This window comes from Hemitrygon akajei, chromosome 13, assembly GCF_048418815.1.
Source record: "Hemitrygon akajei chromosome 13, sHemAka1.3, whole genome shotgun sequence".
Taxonomy (NCBI): Eukaryota; Metazoa; Chordata; class Chondrichthyes; order Myliobatiformes; family Dasyatidae; genus Hemitrygon; species Hemitrygon akajei.
Window position 1 is genome coordinate 56542314 of NC_133136.1, and position 16979 is coordinate 56559292.

General features: G+C 42.8%; 2 non-coding genes across 2 annotated transcripts; both read right to left on the reverse strand.

The window, feature by feature from the left end:
- Nucleotides 1-9664: 9664 nt before the first annotated feature.
- Nucleotides 9665-9783, reverse strand: LOC140738163 (small nucleolar RNA SNORA26). The gene has a single exon (XR_012101327.1). It is a non-coding gene; the product is annotated as a small nucleolar RNA SNORA26 (small nucleolar RNA).
- A 2006-nt stretch (nt 9784-11789) lies between these two features.
- Nucleotides 11790-11902, reverse strand: LOC140738164 (small nucleolar RNA SNORA26). Its single transcript, XR_012101328.1, has one exon. It is a non-coding gene; the product is annotated as a small nucleolar RNA SNORA26 (small nucleolar RNA).
- Between the last annotated feature and the right edge of the window lie 5077 nt (nt 11903-16979).

Sequence of the window (16979 nt, forward strand, 5' to 3'; positions counted from 1 at the left end):
CTAACTCTTCTGGCTTCAGTCTCGTTGCCATCTGTTCTGAAATTGTTAGGTTGCATTTAAGAAAACCATGAAATTGCATGCTGCCGTCTGACAGTGTTTTCAGATTTCTCCAGTTACCCCATCCACAATGATCTGCCCAAACGGCATTTTCAAAAATACTCACCCTGGAAAGCGTTTCTGAAAAGCTCCGGTTTCAGGGGACAAAAATGCCATTAGTGTGGACGGAGGGTAAAAACGAAGAGAAAAAGCTTCGGTTACGGATTTATCTGGTGTAGTGTGGATGTAGCTTAAGAGACTCTTAAATGTCCCTAGTGTACCTTATTATAAACTACCTTGGTGGAATTGAAGGTGCTATTCCTATATTTTACACTAAGCTTCACCTTGAGGTGGAGGTGGTCGAGGACAAACAATGTGGGAATGGGGAGAATTAAAACGGCTGGTAACCAGAGTCATTGCCTTCCCACCCTTTACAGCAGGGATCATTCCTTCTGTGACTCCCTCAGCTGTGATCATTCCCTACCTGTCATGGACATGCTCCTCTCTAACTGTTGGAGATTAAACCCCTCCCCAGACCCTCTTCCCTCAATTCCATACAGTGCCTTAAACAGCCCTTCCAGGTGAGGCAGACTTTCACATGTATTTCTACCAGCTTTTTGCATTCAATGGTCCTGAGGTGGCCTCTACTGTATTAGTGAGACTGGGTACAGATTAGGTGACCACTTTGCTGAGCATCTGCACTCCATCCATCATGGGCTTTCTGGAATTCATGCCCCATCACCCTGTTTCTTTCCCCTTCTCCACCCATACCTACTGCATCCACTGGGTCCTTTCCTTTAATACCATTCTTTCATATCAGATTCCATGATCTGTAACCTCTGTCACCTATACCAATCACTTCAGACTCTTGCTATTTCCACTCTTCCATTTGCCTAGCACCCCTCAAATGGATCCACCTAACACTTGATAGCTCTTGTTCCACTTTTCCCTTTAATACCGGCTATCTCTTTCAGTACTGATGAGGTGTCTGCATTTCCCTCCAAAGATGCTGCTTGACCCACAAAGGTGATGCAGAATCACATCTGGTGCATTAGATTCCAGCACCTGGAGTCTCTGGTCTCTCCAGACTTTGGGAGTGGACAAGTTTGGAGACAGACTTGCATGGTCGTTTATACATACAGTATTCTCAATACTTTATGCTGAATAAGATGGTTACACAATTTCAAGATATGCTAACCTAAGAGACATTCAGCAATAGCACCGATTTCTGGCACTATACTGGAGGCATTTGTTGGAAGAGATAATACATTTATCACATGCCCACAGCAAATCAGAAAATCTTCCAGCTGCAGAACAGGGGAGAAGAAAGTTATTTCAATCAGTGCCAAGAGTCATGCTCCAAGGATTCAAATATAAAAATATAACTCAATAAAGTTCAATGATCAGTGTGTGAATGCAAACATCCCAGCAACTGTAGTATTAGTCCTGTCCCTGGACATTGGTCCCAATGCGCCTCAGCCCCTATTAATCAGCCTGAGCCAAGTTTTATTTGCTTTAATGCTCCCTCAATTTAGCTTTGTTGCAAGCTCTACATTTCCATTTTGAAAGCATTGCATTTATTCACTAACATATCAATCAAGCACATTGTGCCACACCAATAAACATCACCCGTTTGTGGAGAAAATAGGTCAACTCTAGAAACATTTAACTTATAAGCATCTGGAATGGCTGCACTTCGTCCTGCATCAGAAACCATGCTCACTATGATTCAAATTGCCCCAAGAATGTATGGCTAACAGTGGGGAGCAAGTCAAAGTTTGTAGCAGCATCCGTGGAAACAAGCAAAGTTTCAGGCTGAGACCCTTCGTCCTGCTGAGTTCCACAAGCGTGTTGTACGTGTTGCTTTGACCACAGCATCTGCAGTGTACTTTGTGTTTACAAAGGTTGTAGCAGTATCTTCATATCTAATACTTCATACACACACTTCTTCCTTGTCTCAGTTTCCTGTCTTACGAGTTTCAACACCGAATCCCCAATTATGTACTGTACTAGTGCTTCTTTTTCATATGATCAAGCACTGCAAAATAGCCAGTGCTGAAGAGTGAAAGTAAATAGAGCGATACCACTTTTAACATTGACATGTGCAAGCTTTGACACTGGTAATACCTGAGGATAATTGTGACAAGATCAATATATGGCAAGTTACCTGCCAATTAGACCAATACAGGAGGAAAAGGATAGCATGGTTATCGCATCCCAGAGGACAAGGTCGCCACTCATTTCTGATGCAGAACTGAATGATGACTACAGTGCCTGACAGATACAGTACCAATTGTGGAAGCAGGTGCACTGGGAGTCCCATGAAGTCTACATGTAATCTCAAAGATCCCGTATCACCTTGCAGAATAGGTTGAGCAAAGTCCAGAGCCTAACTTTCCTAAAAGTAATAGCTAGTTCAGTTTCAACTTGCTGACTGATTTCATGTACCTTAGATGGCCAATACTCTAGCTTCTATACAATCACCGAAGTAACCAATATCTGAACCCCACACTGAAGCCTCAAGCCACACACTATGTGAACTTTCAAATGTATCAACACAGCTGCTTCAGTATTTTTCAGGATATAGCAGTCAAATGTTGGACATGCCTGGATGAGGAAGTGGAGGGATGGGTTAGTAAGTTTGCTGATGACACAAAGGTTGGAGGTGTTGTGGATAGTGTGGAGGGCTGTCAGAGGCTACAACGGGACATTGATAGGATGCAAAACTGGGCTGATAAGTGGCAGATGGAGTTCATCCCAGATAAGCGTGAGGTGGTTCATTTTGGTAGGTCAGATATGATGGCAGAATATAGCATTAATGGTAAGACTCTTGGCAGTGTGGTGGATCAGAGGGATCTTGGGGTCCAAGTCCATAGGACACTCAAAGCTGCTACGCAGGTTGACTCTGTAGTTAAGAAGGCATACAGTGCATTGGCCTTCATCAATCGTGGGATTGAGTTTAAGAGCTGAGAGGTAATGTTGCAGCTATATAGGACCCTAGTCAGACCCCACTTGGAGTACTGTGCTCAATTCTGGTCTCATCACTACAGGAAGGACATGGAAACCATAGAAAGGGTGCAGAGGAGATTTACAAGGATGTTGCCTGGATTGGGGAGCATGCCTCATGTAAATAGGTTGAATGAACTCGGACTTTTCTCCTTGGACGACGGAGGATGAGAGGCGACCTGATAGAGGTGTATAAAATGATGAGAGGCATTGATCGTGTGGATAGTCAGAGGCTTTTCCCCAGGGCTGAAATGGTTAGCACGAGGGGGCACAGTTTTAAGGTGCTTGGAAGTAGGTATAGAGGAGATGTCAGGGGTAAGTTTTTTTGTTTTACGCAGAGAGTGGTGAGTGCGTGGAATGGGCTGCTGATGACAGTGATGGAGACGGAAACAATACGGTCTTTTAAGAGACTCCTGGATGGCTACATGGAGCTTAGAAATTTACAGGGCTATATGTAAAGCCTAGGTAGTTCTAAAGTAGGGACATGTTTGGCACAGCTTTGTGGGCCAAAAGGCCTGTATTGTGCTGTAGGTTTTCTATGTTTCTATATTGCTAACAGCTCCTAGAATAATTGTTCTTAAGAGCAGTCTTGTAGGATGGCAGTACTGGTGAATCCACTACTACAACCCTAAAGCATCTTTGCTGTTCCATGCCTGTTTGTCACCTGCAGCTCAGAGGATAAGCCTAAGGTTAAAATTTTTAAAACTTAAAGCAGCACAAATTACAGAACCTAGGTTATGCTCCCCTTTTCTACAAAAGGTAATTAATCCAGCACAGATCCCAAAAACACGAGAAAATCTGCAGAGGCTGGAAATCCAAGCAACACACTGCAGGCCAGGCAGTAACTATGGAAAAAGAGTGAACAGCTGATATTTCAGACTGAGACCCTTCATTGGGACTGTTCACTTTTTTCCATAGATGCTGCCTGGCCTGCTGAGTACATCCGGCATATTGTGTGTGTAGGATAGGTTCCAATATTACCTTACAAATAAGGCATTTATGCACACTGCAATCATTTTTAAACAATACTTTGCTTCCTTTAAACATGCAAGCCTTTCAGTTCTTTTAACAGAGAGCACCCTGGTATCAGAAATTGTCAATGACATGAACTTCCACATGCCCAGCTGCTCAGAAGCTATCAATTACACATGGGCTGACTGCAGATCATATTGCACAAGTGCTGGTTGCAGAAGTATACATTTTTATACATGCCGGACTCAAAACTCCAGGCACTATGGGCATTGACCAGTTTGCTCCTGAACTCTGATGCATATTATCACTCTTGCATAGGGAAAGTATTGGATACAGGCATGAAATTCTTGACTAGATTAAGAACAAGTTTACCTTACATTATCAGATATGGCAGTGGCTGTGAAGACATGCAATTAAAACAGGAAAATTCCAGAATAGTCACCTGTAGAGAAAATTAACATTTGATGTAGAGATTTTCTTCTGAAAGAAGCTGCTGTACATTAACTCAAACAGTAGTTTGAAATCAATGACCAGAATATCCATGCTTGAAAATTTGCACTTAAATTCTGCTTCAATTTCTTAACACAGCAGGAGCCCCAGTTACTATTAAAGGTAAAAATCATCCACTATTAAACCATTATTATTTCAAGAGCCATCTGAGGCTATGTCCACACTACACCGGATAAATCCGTAACCAAAGCTTTTTCTCTTCGTCCACACTAAAACAGCATTTTCGTCTCCCAAAACTGGAGCTTTTCAGAAACGCTCTCCGAAGTGTGTAATTTTGGAAATGCCGGATTGGCCGGAGCAGTGTGGACGGGGTAACTGGAGAAATCTAAAAACGCTTCAGGGCGTGCCGGAACAGATGGTGATGGCAGCGCACCATTTCATTGTTCACTTGAACGCAACCTAACAATTTCAGAACAGATGGCAACGAGACTGAAGCCAGAAGAGGTAGAAATGTACTCACCAAATACTTTGACCCATAACTTACTGAATAAATAAGTATACTCACTTTGCCGTTTTCTGTCCTTGCTTGTATGAAGGTGGTTTACCTATTTATGCAAGTACTTCTCTGACAATAGAAGTGTAACAGCCTAATGTAACATTGTATGGAAATACAAGATAATACTGATGCAGACATGTTTTATACATTTAACAACATTTATTAATGTAACAGAGTTAGTTTTTCAATGTTCGTCGTCAGCCTGGTCATACTGTCCGTGAACTCCCTGTCGGTTGCCCCATACGCTCCAGTATTAGTTTTTTTTAAGTCCTCCTGCGCGACAGCCAACAGCTGCCCATCGTTTTAAGTTTTTCTAGTCTGCAACTGAACAAACGCTCACCGTCTTTCACTGCAAGATTCAACTCCGAACATGTCGCTTGTTTTCAGCAGATGTGTCCTGCGCATGCGCAGTAGGAGATTCGCCGAAATCTCCATTTCAATGTGGACAGAGAATTTTAAAAACGCATAGTGTGGACACCTATCATTTTTATGCGTAACCGGCGTTTTCAAAATTATCCGGTCTAGTGTGGATGTAGCCTGAGTTTCTTACATCTTCACTCCTGTAATTCCTGCTACTTGCAGAGGGTGCAGGGAAGTTTAGAACAATCCTAAAGATATAACAACATCCCCCCTTCCATTTCTAAATTCTGCCAATATTGTCTTTGGACATTCCCACCAGTAATGCCCCAAGTACTGCCATTATGTTCTCCCCGACCAAAAACTCACCCACCTCATTTACCACCTGTTATCAGGCTAGTATTTGTACCTTGGACCAGTGGCTAGTCTTGTCCATCTCTCAACTACATTTCTGTAATAGCTGCTTCAAAATCCCAGCTGCCTACTCAGGCCGAGTTCATTTCCCTTAACCCCAAGCTTTTCTTGCAATGAATGCATTTCAGGCCACAAGCTTCAACTTTCTCATGCATTCTTTGGATCCCACATCTTTGTTATCTTAATCTCTAGCAAATTTCCCTCCCTGGACATTGGTTCCTCTGCTCATTCTGTACGTTTACATTAAATTTTATTACTTATATACTTCATATACACAAGTAAAATCTTAATGTTACATCTCCATCTAAATGTTCAATTTTTGAAAATATGTACCACAGGATAGTCAATATAACATAGAAATACAGTGTCAGCTGAGTTAAGCAGCCTGAAGGCTTAGTGGAAGCTGTCCTGGAGCCTGTTGGTCCTGGCTTTTATGCTGTGGTACTGTTTCCTGGATGGTGGTAGCTGGAACAGTGTGTGATTGGGATAACTTGGGTCCCCAATGATCCTTTGGGCCCTTTCTACACACCAGTCTTTGTAAATGTCCTGAAGCGGGAAGTTCACATCTACAGATGCACTGGGCTGTCCATTCCACTCTCTGCAGAGTCCTGCAATTGAGGAAAGTACAGTTCTCATACCAGCCAGTCAGGATGCTCTCAATTGTGCTCCTGTAGAAAGTTCTTAGGATTTGGGGCCCATACCAAACTTCAACCATCTTAAGGTGAAAGAGGCACTGTTGTGCCAAAGAACTTGTTCACCCTCTCAACCCCAGATCCATGGAGGTGAATGGGGGTAGCCTGTCTCCATTCCTTCTTGTAGTTCATAACCAGCTCATTTTTGCAACATTGAGAGGTTATTTTCTTGACCACTATCAGGGTGCTGGCTTCTCTGTAGGCTGCCTCATTTTTGAGATTAGACTAATTTCTTGCTTTTCAACCTCTTGGCCAACTCCTTTGTAGGCACACTACAAAACCTCATCCTTTTACCTACCAACGTTATCCATAGCAGTTTACAATGACCTGCTGCTGCTCACCCTCCCCAAGGAACATGCAAAGGCAACCAGACATCTTGACTATGCAGGGAACAGATTCCCAAATTCCCATTCACAACCAAAATCATTCTCATCATGTCATTACAGCTGTACTGGATCCCACCCTCTGCTGTGCAGCCAGTTAGACAACAGATCTGACGGTTCTCCTCTGAAAAGCCATTACCACCCTGCTAAACAGTATCCAAAATATTGTAGACAAATGGCCACAGGAGACTCCTGCACTCCCAACCTTTCCCATTGGTCATCCATTATCTGAAACCTCATTAACACTGGTTCATGATGCTCTTAGCATCGTATGTACTCCAGCATAAACTATAGCCCAGTCTTCATTTACTTCAAAGCTACCAATAAAACACAGTAATTTAATAAGCCAACTATGTATTAAAGCACTTTCCTACATTTTAGCTTATCCTTCATGCTGCAATCTGAAGGAACTTTCAATTGAATTATGACTTTTCTAATTTGTTCAGTGATAAATTTACAGCAGTTTCTTATTTGAATACATCTCAGCACGTCAACCAGATCAGATCACCAACCTTTTCCAAAATACATTCCAGCCAACAGCATTAAAATTTACCAACCAGTACCAAATGGTATTTCACCGGAGTACTCCAACACACACCATAAGTAATTGTGTATTTAGTCAATGATCAACAATTTAATAGCACAAGGTTTGGATGAACAGCGAGTCAGTCGGCATCCCTGGAGCAAAGTGGACATTTTAGATCAAGACCCTTCATTTGTTTTTAGACCCAGTCTATCTCCGGTGCTTCAAGCCTTGCATGTTAATAATCTAATTGCACCCAGAAGCATTTTTGGTACTCGCCTGTAAGAATCATTTCATCTACTCATTGTCATCAACAGATCTTCATAGGTGCTGAAAATGAAAATCATCTCTCCCATGGGTGGCCTAACCAAATCAGTATTTCCACCATTTTCTATCTTTATAATAAAAGTTAGATCTATTGGGAACACTGGAGGCCCTCCCAAGGTCACCAAGATTCAACTTATATCTTTGCAATGTAAGAGGAAACAGGAAGATCATAGAGACTGCAGCATTGATTTTTTCATATTTTAATGTAAATTGATCAAAACATTACATATAGTATACAAAAGAATGTATACAATACAAGTCACAATTCCCTTAAGAATTAGCTTCTGAAAAACCAGGTTATTTATACCAACTGCATTACAGAAGTAATGGTAACACCCTTACAACATTCAAATCTCAAAAGGAAGTATTTTCACATGAAACATGTAGAATTTTTAAAAAATACAACTCCAACAAATTTTGCATTACAGAAAATTTTCTGCAAATGCCAACTCCCTGATTTAAATGTGTTTTTTTCTAAGTTTATTTCAACTTTTTTCTTAAAGCTGCACCTACATGCTTCCCGGCCCGGAGGTTGGGAACCACTAATTTACCACCTAATCTTGAAGTATATATTTACACCTATATATGCACAACACTGCTAACCCTTGGATTATCTGGTCTTAAGTTTACTATTATCAGTAGTTACTAATAAAATAGTGTTTGTTAACTGCAGAATCAGACTCCAGGTGCGTTCAATTGTTGCTGATACTTTTACAGGGTTGTGTTTACGTGACACTTACAAAAGGCTGTGTCTACCCATATGCACTTGACACTTCAGCAATGGGAAACTTTGAATTGCTGAACAGTTCTTAAACAGCGTCAGCTGTGTGTTTATGTTCAAAGCACCGAATTTGGTCAGCAATAGTTGGTGAGAAATAAGCAGCAAGACAATTCAGTGTTGTTTTGCTCACAGATGTTTCAAGCATTCAAACCTAGAGAAACTAGGAATGGCCAGGAGTGAAAATTACATCGTTAGAAACTAAGAATTTGAATGCTATATTGACAATTGAGTGTCAATAGCATCGTTCGAAGGCAGTCCCATCAATAACCATTAGAAATTATAGTTTTACAGTACTGTGGTAGTACTGGCAGTGCTCCAATTTGTTAAGCTTTTTAAAAAATATATGAATTGCTACTCAACTCATCTTTCTATATATTTTGAAACTTTCCATGAACCTCTGGCTAACTGGGGCAGCCGCATAATCAAGTCAAGACGTACCGGTCCTGATGTGTCCCAATTAACCAAAATCCACTCATTTAAATAGCTCTGATGCACTATTAAAAAACATTGAATACACAGATGTTCTCCCACTTATGCTGCTCCAGCATCTGGTTTGACGAATTTCCCTAGAAAATTAAATAAATTTTCAACATTTAGTAGCAAACTTAAGCCTCCCCTTTCACTTGTTCTTGTTTTTTTATATACACCAAATAGAATACTTATGAAAACATGGCCCAAAGATAGCAAACTCAGCATTAAACAAAACACCAATCATACTTTTGATATACCGTAGTTAAAGATAAATGCCAAAGGAACTCAGGTCAGACAGCATCATTTGGGACAGTTAACATCTTAATTGAGTTCCTGCACCTCAACCCAATAATTCAAATATCTAATGCTGCCTGATGCACTGAGTTTCCTCCACCAGTTTTTTTAAAAATTTTACTCCAGACCAAATACAAAACCAAAATGTAAACAATTTCCAATCCCATTTAGTTTCTTGCTCTTGTCAGTTTCTCTTCAGTTGTCAATTCTTTGTTGGGGAAATCCCAAGGGTTGCTTTTCATATACTGAAAATACAATAAAGACAAGTCTGAAAAGCAGTCAGAGATAGTTATCAAATCAGGTCAGAGCAACACAACACCCCTCCATTCAAATGAGATTACATTTGTGAAGTTAGGTAGGATTCATTCAGTCAACACACAACCACAGCTTATAACAGAATACAGCTGTTTCTTACGACAGGATCCAAAACAATGACAATGCATTTGCTTTGTGTTTTAGAAAGAAATTGCTCTACCCTTCTGTGTTAGTCACCCAAGACATTATTAGTCTTAGATGGGCAATGATAAAGGGGGAGGCAAATTAAATTCCAGGCATTTCATGCATGCATGATCACTTCAAGGCACATTCATCTAGATTTCAGGTCTCTTGCTTCTGTGTTCACTTCATTGTTCTGCAAATTGAGATATTTTTTAAACGTGTAATGACAGCAAAATTTTAGTCACAACTCCTGATGTAAATTTATGTATTTAATATTTGAAGCAGACTGATATCTTTGCCATGCATATGCAATCTATCATTACTGTCCAAACTGACAGTTTAACATTAAAAATTCTACTCATTTGAGTTTTTGTTTCAGCCCCAATTCCCTTGATATTGACATTTTGTTAAAGTGTATTGGTAAAAAGCTTTGAAGTTGCACTCTAGTTACAGAATAAAAATGTACAGTGCCACAATTACAATTTTAAAACATGAAAAATCCATTAAGATTTCTGCCAAAGATCAAAAATATAGCAGGACCTCTGGATCGGTTAAAAAATATTTGCACTTAACATTCTTCTTGGGACATTAAAACAAGAACGTAGCAAGGTATTTTCTTTTACCTGTCCTTACTTTAGCTTCAGGTATTTATCAAATAAAAAAGCCTTAATGACTTAACTGAGAAAATTCTATTTTGCCAACAGTGCCAAATAGTGACAAGCACTTGCTAGGCTTCTAATCACTGACATTTAGAAGAGCTCAAGCATTTTAAAATGAAACACTTAAATTGCAACTTACCTTTTTTATCCTCATTACATTCCTGTAATGATGTAGCATGAATCTGATGAAATTCTCTTGCTTTTAATGCTTAAAAATTTGTTCTGGGCTTACAGCAAGTTAATCCACTGGTCTATACAATTCAGCTGAGGATAAAAATGTTAAGTTGCAATTTGTGTTTCATTTTAAAATGTTTGAGCTCTTCCAAATGTCTCCAATAGACCTTGCAGAAAATTAAAAATTTCAAAGCTTGAATATATTTTAAGGATCAGTGCCAGTTTGATACCACTCATTAACATACTTCACCCAAGGACATCTGGAATACTAAGGATATACTGGCTTTGGAAGCAGTGCAGAGGAGGTTCACCAGGTTGATTCCAGGGACAACGGGGTTAACCTATGAGGAGAGATTGATTTGCCTGGGACTATACTCTCTGGAATTCAGAAGAATGAGATGGGATCTTACAGAAACATACAAAATTTTGAAAGGGATATATCAGATAAAAATAGGAAAGTTGTTTCCATTGGTAGGTGAGACTAGACCTAGGGGTTACGATACAGTTAGATAGATTTTTACATAGTAGAGGAATTAAGGGTTATGGGGAAAAGGCAGGTAGATGGAGCTGAGTTTATGGACAGATCAGCCATGATCTTATTGAATGGTGGGATAGGCTTAATGGGCCAGATGGCCTACTGCTACTTCACATTTTTTTTTAAAAAAAAGTCAAGTCACTTTTATTGTCATTTCGACCATAACTGCTGGTACAGTACATAGTAATAAGTTTTTTGTTAGAATAGTTGTCTTGGAACAAAATAACCAGACGGCAAATTTGTGCCAAACTTGAATACCCCAATTTCACCAACTCAAATAAATGTTCCTCGCCACAGGATTAAGTAGTGACAGCACATTTGCTCTGCGGTTAGAGAAAGTTTGCTCAGGTCAGTCACCCAGTACACCGATAATGGCTGAAGGTGAAGAAAAAATAAATTGATACTCAGGGCATTTAATTCTTAATGCTCCCCACCTTGATAACCCTTTGCACTTCCAAATGTACATGCAGCCTTGCTTTTGTTTACTTCATTCACCTGCAATTGGAGGAAGTAAAGATTTAATGAAACTACCAAATTTAGGGATTGATACACAAATCTTCTAAATATACATCATTAAAAATCTGTAAAAGATTGCAATCATTAATTGTTGGCAGTGCAATGTGTGGCAACACATGCAGACTGCCCCAGCATTTAAGACTGTACTGGCAACATAAATGACACTTCACTGTACATGTGAATAATAAATCCAATTAATAGAAAGCAGTGTTCCTCTAGACAGGATCAAGACAATATGACAAGAATGCCCTGATTTGAAGGAGAAAATTATTTACCCCTCTGTAATGGACATTTAAGACACTAATCTTAGATGTGCAAAGCTGAAAAGGGGAATTTGTACAATCTCTAAATGACTGTTGCTGACTTTCAACCTAATTAGCCTTAAACATTTTACACATACAAGTTATTGCGAGCCATTCAACACTCACTTTGCAGTTTGTTGCCTTTCGCACATTGGTTGTTTGTCAAAGTTTTCTTCATGAATGTCTATTTCATTTCCTTGCTCTCTCCTGTAATTACCTGCAAGAAAATAAACCTTAAGGTAGTACATACTTGTTTTGAACCTCCTGGCACAACATCCTCAAATTATATCCAGTCAAGTAGGCTGGAAGTCCTCGGTCGCATTCTTGTTTAAACGACTTCAGACAGTAGTTTCTCCCTCCACTAAAACCTATACGTCTGATAGTGAACTAAAACTATAATACGTTCAAGTTTCAAATTATTTCAAACTATCATGCAGTTAGGGAACAGGCCTTTCGAGTCCACGACCATCATACACCCACTTTCACGGCCACAGCTTCAACGCACATCCAGATCTCCACTTTCTAGCCCCCCCCCCTCACCGACATACTAGGCGCAATTTAATGCCACCCTGTACGTCTTTGGGATGTGGGACGAAACCAGCGCAGCCAAAGAAAAGCCCATAGGTCACACAAGATACGATTAATCATGCATCATTCGAGCCTTATCTACCGTGCCGCCACCCCCCCCCCCCATAAAAACACGAACGTGCTCCACTTGGATAAAATCACCCAAGTCCAAATGGAATACGATCTCTTTTTAAAATTAAATCCCACGTACAGGATGACCGAATGGCTCAAGTAGGGTATCTAAATATACCCCGACACTATCCTTATTTCAAAATACCAGACCTGTAGGGAAGGGAAGCTCTGGCGACTCCGCCACGTTGTCCGTGGCGCCAATAACCACGAGGTCAGCACCGTCCAGAAATCAAACCACACAGGTTGGAGCAATAAAGTACTAACACGGTTACTGGAAACCCAGGAGCACCCAAAATGTTAGAGGAGCTTCGAAGGTCAGGAAGGAAATATGGGGCAAGACCCTTGCTCAGAGCAGGCGCGCCAGGCAGTGTGGCTGTTAGCGGAACCACTAACAGGCCGGGAGGTCAGATTTCGGAGCTCAATGCCGCCACTGTCTGCAAGTTTGTACGTCCTACCACAATGCAAAGACGCACCGGTCTGAAGGTTAATTCAACATTGAGAACTGTCCTGTGATTAGGCTACGGGCCGGAAGGGCCTGCTCCGCAAATGTATCTCTAAAAGAAGTAAAAAACAGGCCGATTCACCCCCGGTTATAATATCTTTGACAGAGTCTTTCATAAACAGCAGCGCCGAATGGCCGAACCCGCCTCAACCCCCATGCTTCGCGTTACGGATCTCACATAATAACCGCACTCACTTGGAAGGACGCCGCCCGGGTCACACAGGCAGAGCGCCACAGAAATACAAGTCAGCTTGCGGCGGCCCACGGACGGCGCAGAGAGCCAAGGCTCTAACACCGCGTCCTGCCCTAACAGGCCCACTGGACCCGAAAAGGCCAGACTTGCTTCCGCACATGACAGCCGTCCACCTGCCACCGACACGAGGGGGAAAGAGGAAGAAAGACCGGGGTCAGCCAGCTCTATCACGGAGGGGCGGGGGGAAGCGAGGTCACGTGGCCATGTCTCCACCAACTGCCCTATCACGGCGGGGAAAGGGAGGTCACGTGGACCTATCTACTCCGAATATCCTATCACAGCGGGACGGGGCGGGTACATGGCGAGATCTCCGGCAAACATCCTATCGCATATGGGCGTGACTCTCACGTGACTGGATCTCAACGGATTGCCCTATCACACGGCGCGGCTCCTTCACGCGTCGGTCACGTGGAAGAGCCTCCACCTGCCCATCGTATGAGCAGCGCAGTGACGGGAGTGTTCAAACTAATGGATTTCAGTGGCTTTTTGTTTCAGGTCTTCATATTTCACTTGGGTGTGGCTATAGAAATTGAATGTGATAAAATAAGGATAAATTCTATATTGTGTTAAAGTAATTTTAATGATTTAGCAAAAGTAGATAGTAAAATCAGTGTTAGAACAATTGGAAGTTTTCAAGAAAATTAATGGGATTCACAATAGAACCATAGAGCATTACAGCAGAGAAACAGGCCTTTTGGCCCTTGGCTGTGCCGAACCTTTTTTCTGCCTAGTCACACTGACTTGCACGTTGACCATATCCCTCCAAACACCTCTCATCCATGTACAAATGTTAAAAGTGAGCCCGCATTTACCACTTAATCTGGCAGCTCATTCCACACTCCCACCACTCTCTGTGTGAAGAAGCTCCCCCCCCCCCACAATGCTCCCTTTAAACTTTTCACCCTTAACCCATAATAAGCATGTTCTCATCAAGAAAATAATCAGGACTGGTGGTCTACGGAGAATGAAAGTTAAGGCAGGAAGAGATGCCCCTGTAAGAACTTATAAAAACAAAGTATATGTATCTACAGAAGTTGTAGGGAGTAAAAATAAAAGGGAAATTAGGAAACCAAAGGGAAGGTATGCAAATAAAATTAAAGAAAATCCAAAGGCGTTTAATAAATATGGTAAGAGCTGTAAGATAACTGAAAAATGAAAAAGACACCTATCAGAAAAATTCTTAATGTCCTTTGTGAGCCAATTCACATGCACAGCAAGAAGAACTGAAGATAAAGGTCGATGGGAGCATATCTACTTCTACCTCAAGAGGGTTAGCAGTAGATATGCTCACAACAGAAGGAGTTTTATAAAGGAAAAATGAGAAATAAAATGGTTTAACATAATAAACAGGATGTATTACAGGGTTTAACATCCTTGACATTAGATAAATGACTTGGCCTGGTTGACATATCCCAGACTATTAAAAGAACGAAGGATGGGAATTGCAGTAATTCCTCAACTCTCCCTGGCTGCAAGGAATGGAGGAAAGTTAAGAGTGTACCGTAATGTAAAAAGGGAAGAAGGGATGAACTATCATGGGCCTATTTAGTTAACTTTAGTCCAGAGGGATGGAATAAATTTCTTTTATAAATACACCAATTAATCGGAAACAGCATGAATTTGATAAGATTTGCTGCGTGTAATTACCTTGTACAAATTTAATCTGAAGCCAATTTTACCTCAATTATTTAATAAAAGATTCTTAGTACTTCCCCCCCCATTCTTTCATACTGTCAGACTGTTAAATTTTTAAGATAAGGATTAGTTTTTGTTTGTCACATGTACATCGAAACATGCATTGTTTTGTGATGTGTTTTTCAACATCATAGTCAGAACATTGTTTTGGCAAGTGTCACATGCTTCTGGCATCAACCTGGCATGCCACAGTTTACTAACCCTAACCTTACGCCTTCATAACATGGAAGGAAATCCATGCAATCATGGGGATGTAGCGATCTGCTACACAGAGCTAGAAATAACGACGCGCAGTCTGTAAGTTGCACTCCAGACTAGTTTATGCAAACTTTGTGGCACTGGCTTTAACGCAGTTCCGTTCCCGCCCTCTCCAGGAATGACCACAAGTGCATGACAAAAGTCTCTTCCCCTTGCTGGTGAAGAAGAAGAAGGCCCAGCACCATTTTGAGGCTGGCCTCTCTGCCGATGCGTGTGTCATTTTGTGAGCCGGTGCGCCTGCGTAGAAAGTGGGTCACCACATAACCCCGCCCCCCCCCAGAACCGGCGCTCCACCCCCCCCAATGTCCACAGTCTGGATCAACCTCTGTTTGGGAGGTCTGCCTCTGTGCTGCGGTGCCTGAACCTCGATCGGCTGCACCAAGTCCACATGGGCTGGTTTGAGTCGGTCCACTGTGAAAACCTCCTCTTCCCCCCAGTGTCCAGAACGTACGTGGACCCGTTGTTCTTGTTCACCTTGAACGGCCCCTCGTACGGCCGCTGTAGCGATGCCCAGTGTGCGCCCCTTTGTACAAATACAAACTTACAGCTCTGCAGGTCTTTGGGTACGCAGGTGGGGATCTGTCTGTGCTGTGAAGTACCCGGTACAAGGACCAGGTTGCCGAGCCTTTCGCGTAGTCTGTCCAGGATTACTGCGGGTTCTTCCTCTTGCCCCCTTGGGGCTGGTATGAACTCTCCTGGGACGACCAGGGGTGCGCCGTACACCGGCTCGGCCGACGAGGTGTGCAGATCCTCTTTGGGCGCTGTACGAATTCCAAGCAGGACCAGGGAAGCTCGTCCACCCAGTTAGGCCCTTTCAGTCGGGCCATGAGAGCCGACTTCAAGTGACGATGGAAGCGATCCAATAGTCCGTTCGACTGTGGGTGGTAGGCAGTTGTGTGGTGTAGCTGTGTTCCCAATAGGCTGGCCACAGCCGACCACAGGCTGGAGGTGAACTGGGCGCCTCTGTCGGAGATAATGTAGGCTGATACCCTGAAGCGTGCTACCCAGGTTGCGATCAGTGCTCGGGCACAGGAATTGGCGATGGTGTCGATGAGCGGAACCGCCTCTGGCCATCTCGTGAACCGGTCTACCATAGTTAGGAGGTACCGCGCTCCTCGGGACACTGGTAGGGGGCCCACGATATCCACATGAACGTGGTCGAACCTCCGGTGGGTGGGTTCGAACTGCTGCAGCGGGGCTTTAGTGTGCTGCTGCTCCTTGCTGTTTGGCACTGCGTGCACGTTTTGGCCCATTCGCTGACCTGCTTGCGAAGTCCGTGCCACACCAACTTGCTGGAGACCATCCGGATGGTTGTCCTGATAGATGGGTGCGTCAAGCGGTGTATGGAGTTGAAAACTCGCCGCCTCCAGGCTGCCGGGACGATGGGGCGAGGTTGGCCAGTAGCCACGTCGCACAGGAGGGTCCTCTCACCTGGGCCTACGAGAAAATCCTGCAGCTGCAAACCCGAGACTGCCGTCCTGTAGCTGGGCATCTCGTCGTCTGCCTGCTGCGCCTCCGCCAGTGCTACATAGTCCACCCCCAGGGGCAGGGCCTGGATAGCTGGTCTGGAGAGTGCGTCCGCCACGACGTTGTCCTTTCCCGAGACATGCTGGATGTCCGTCGTGTACTCGGAGGTGTAGGACAGATGTCGCTGCTGGTGAACCGACCAGGGATCGGACACCTTTG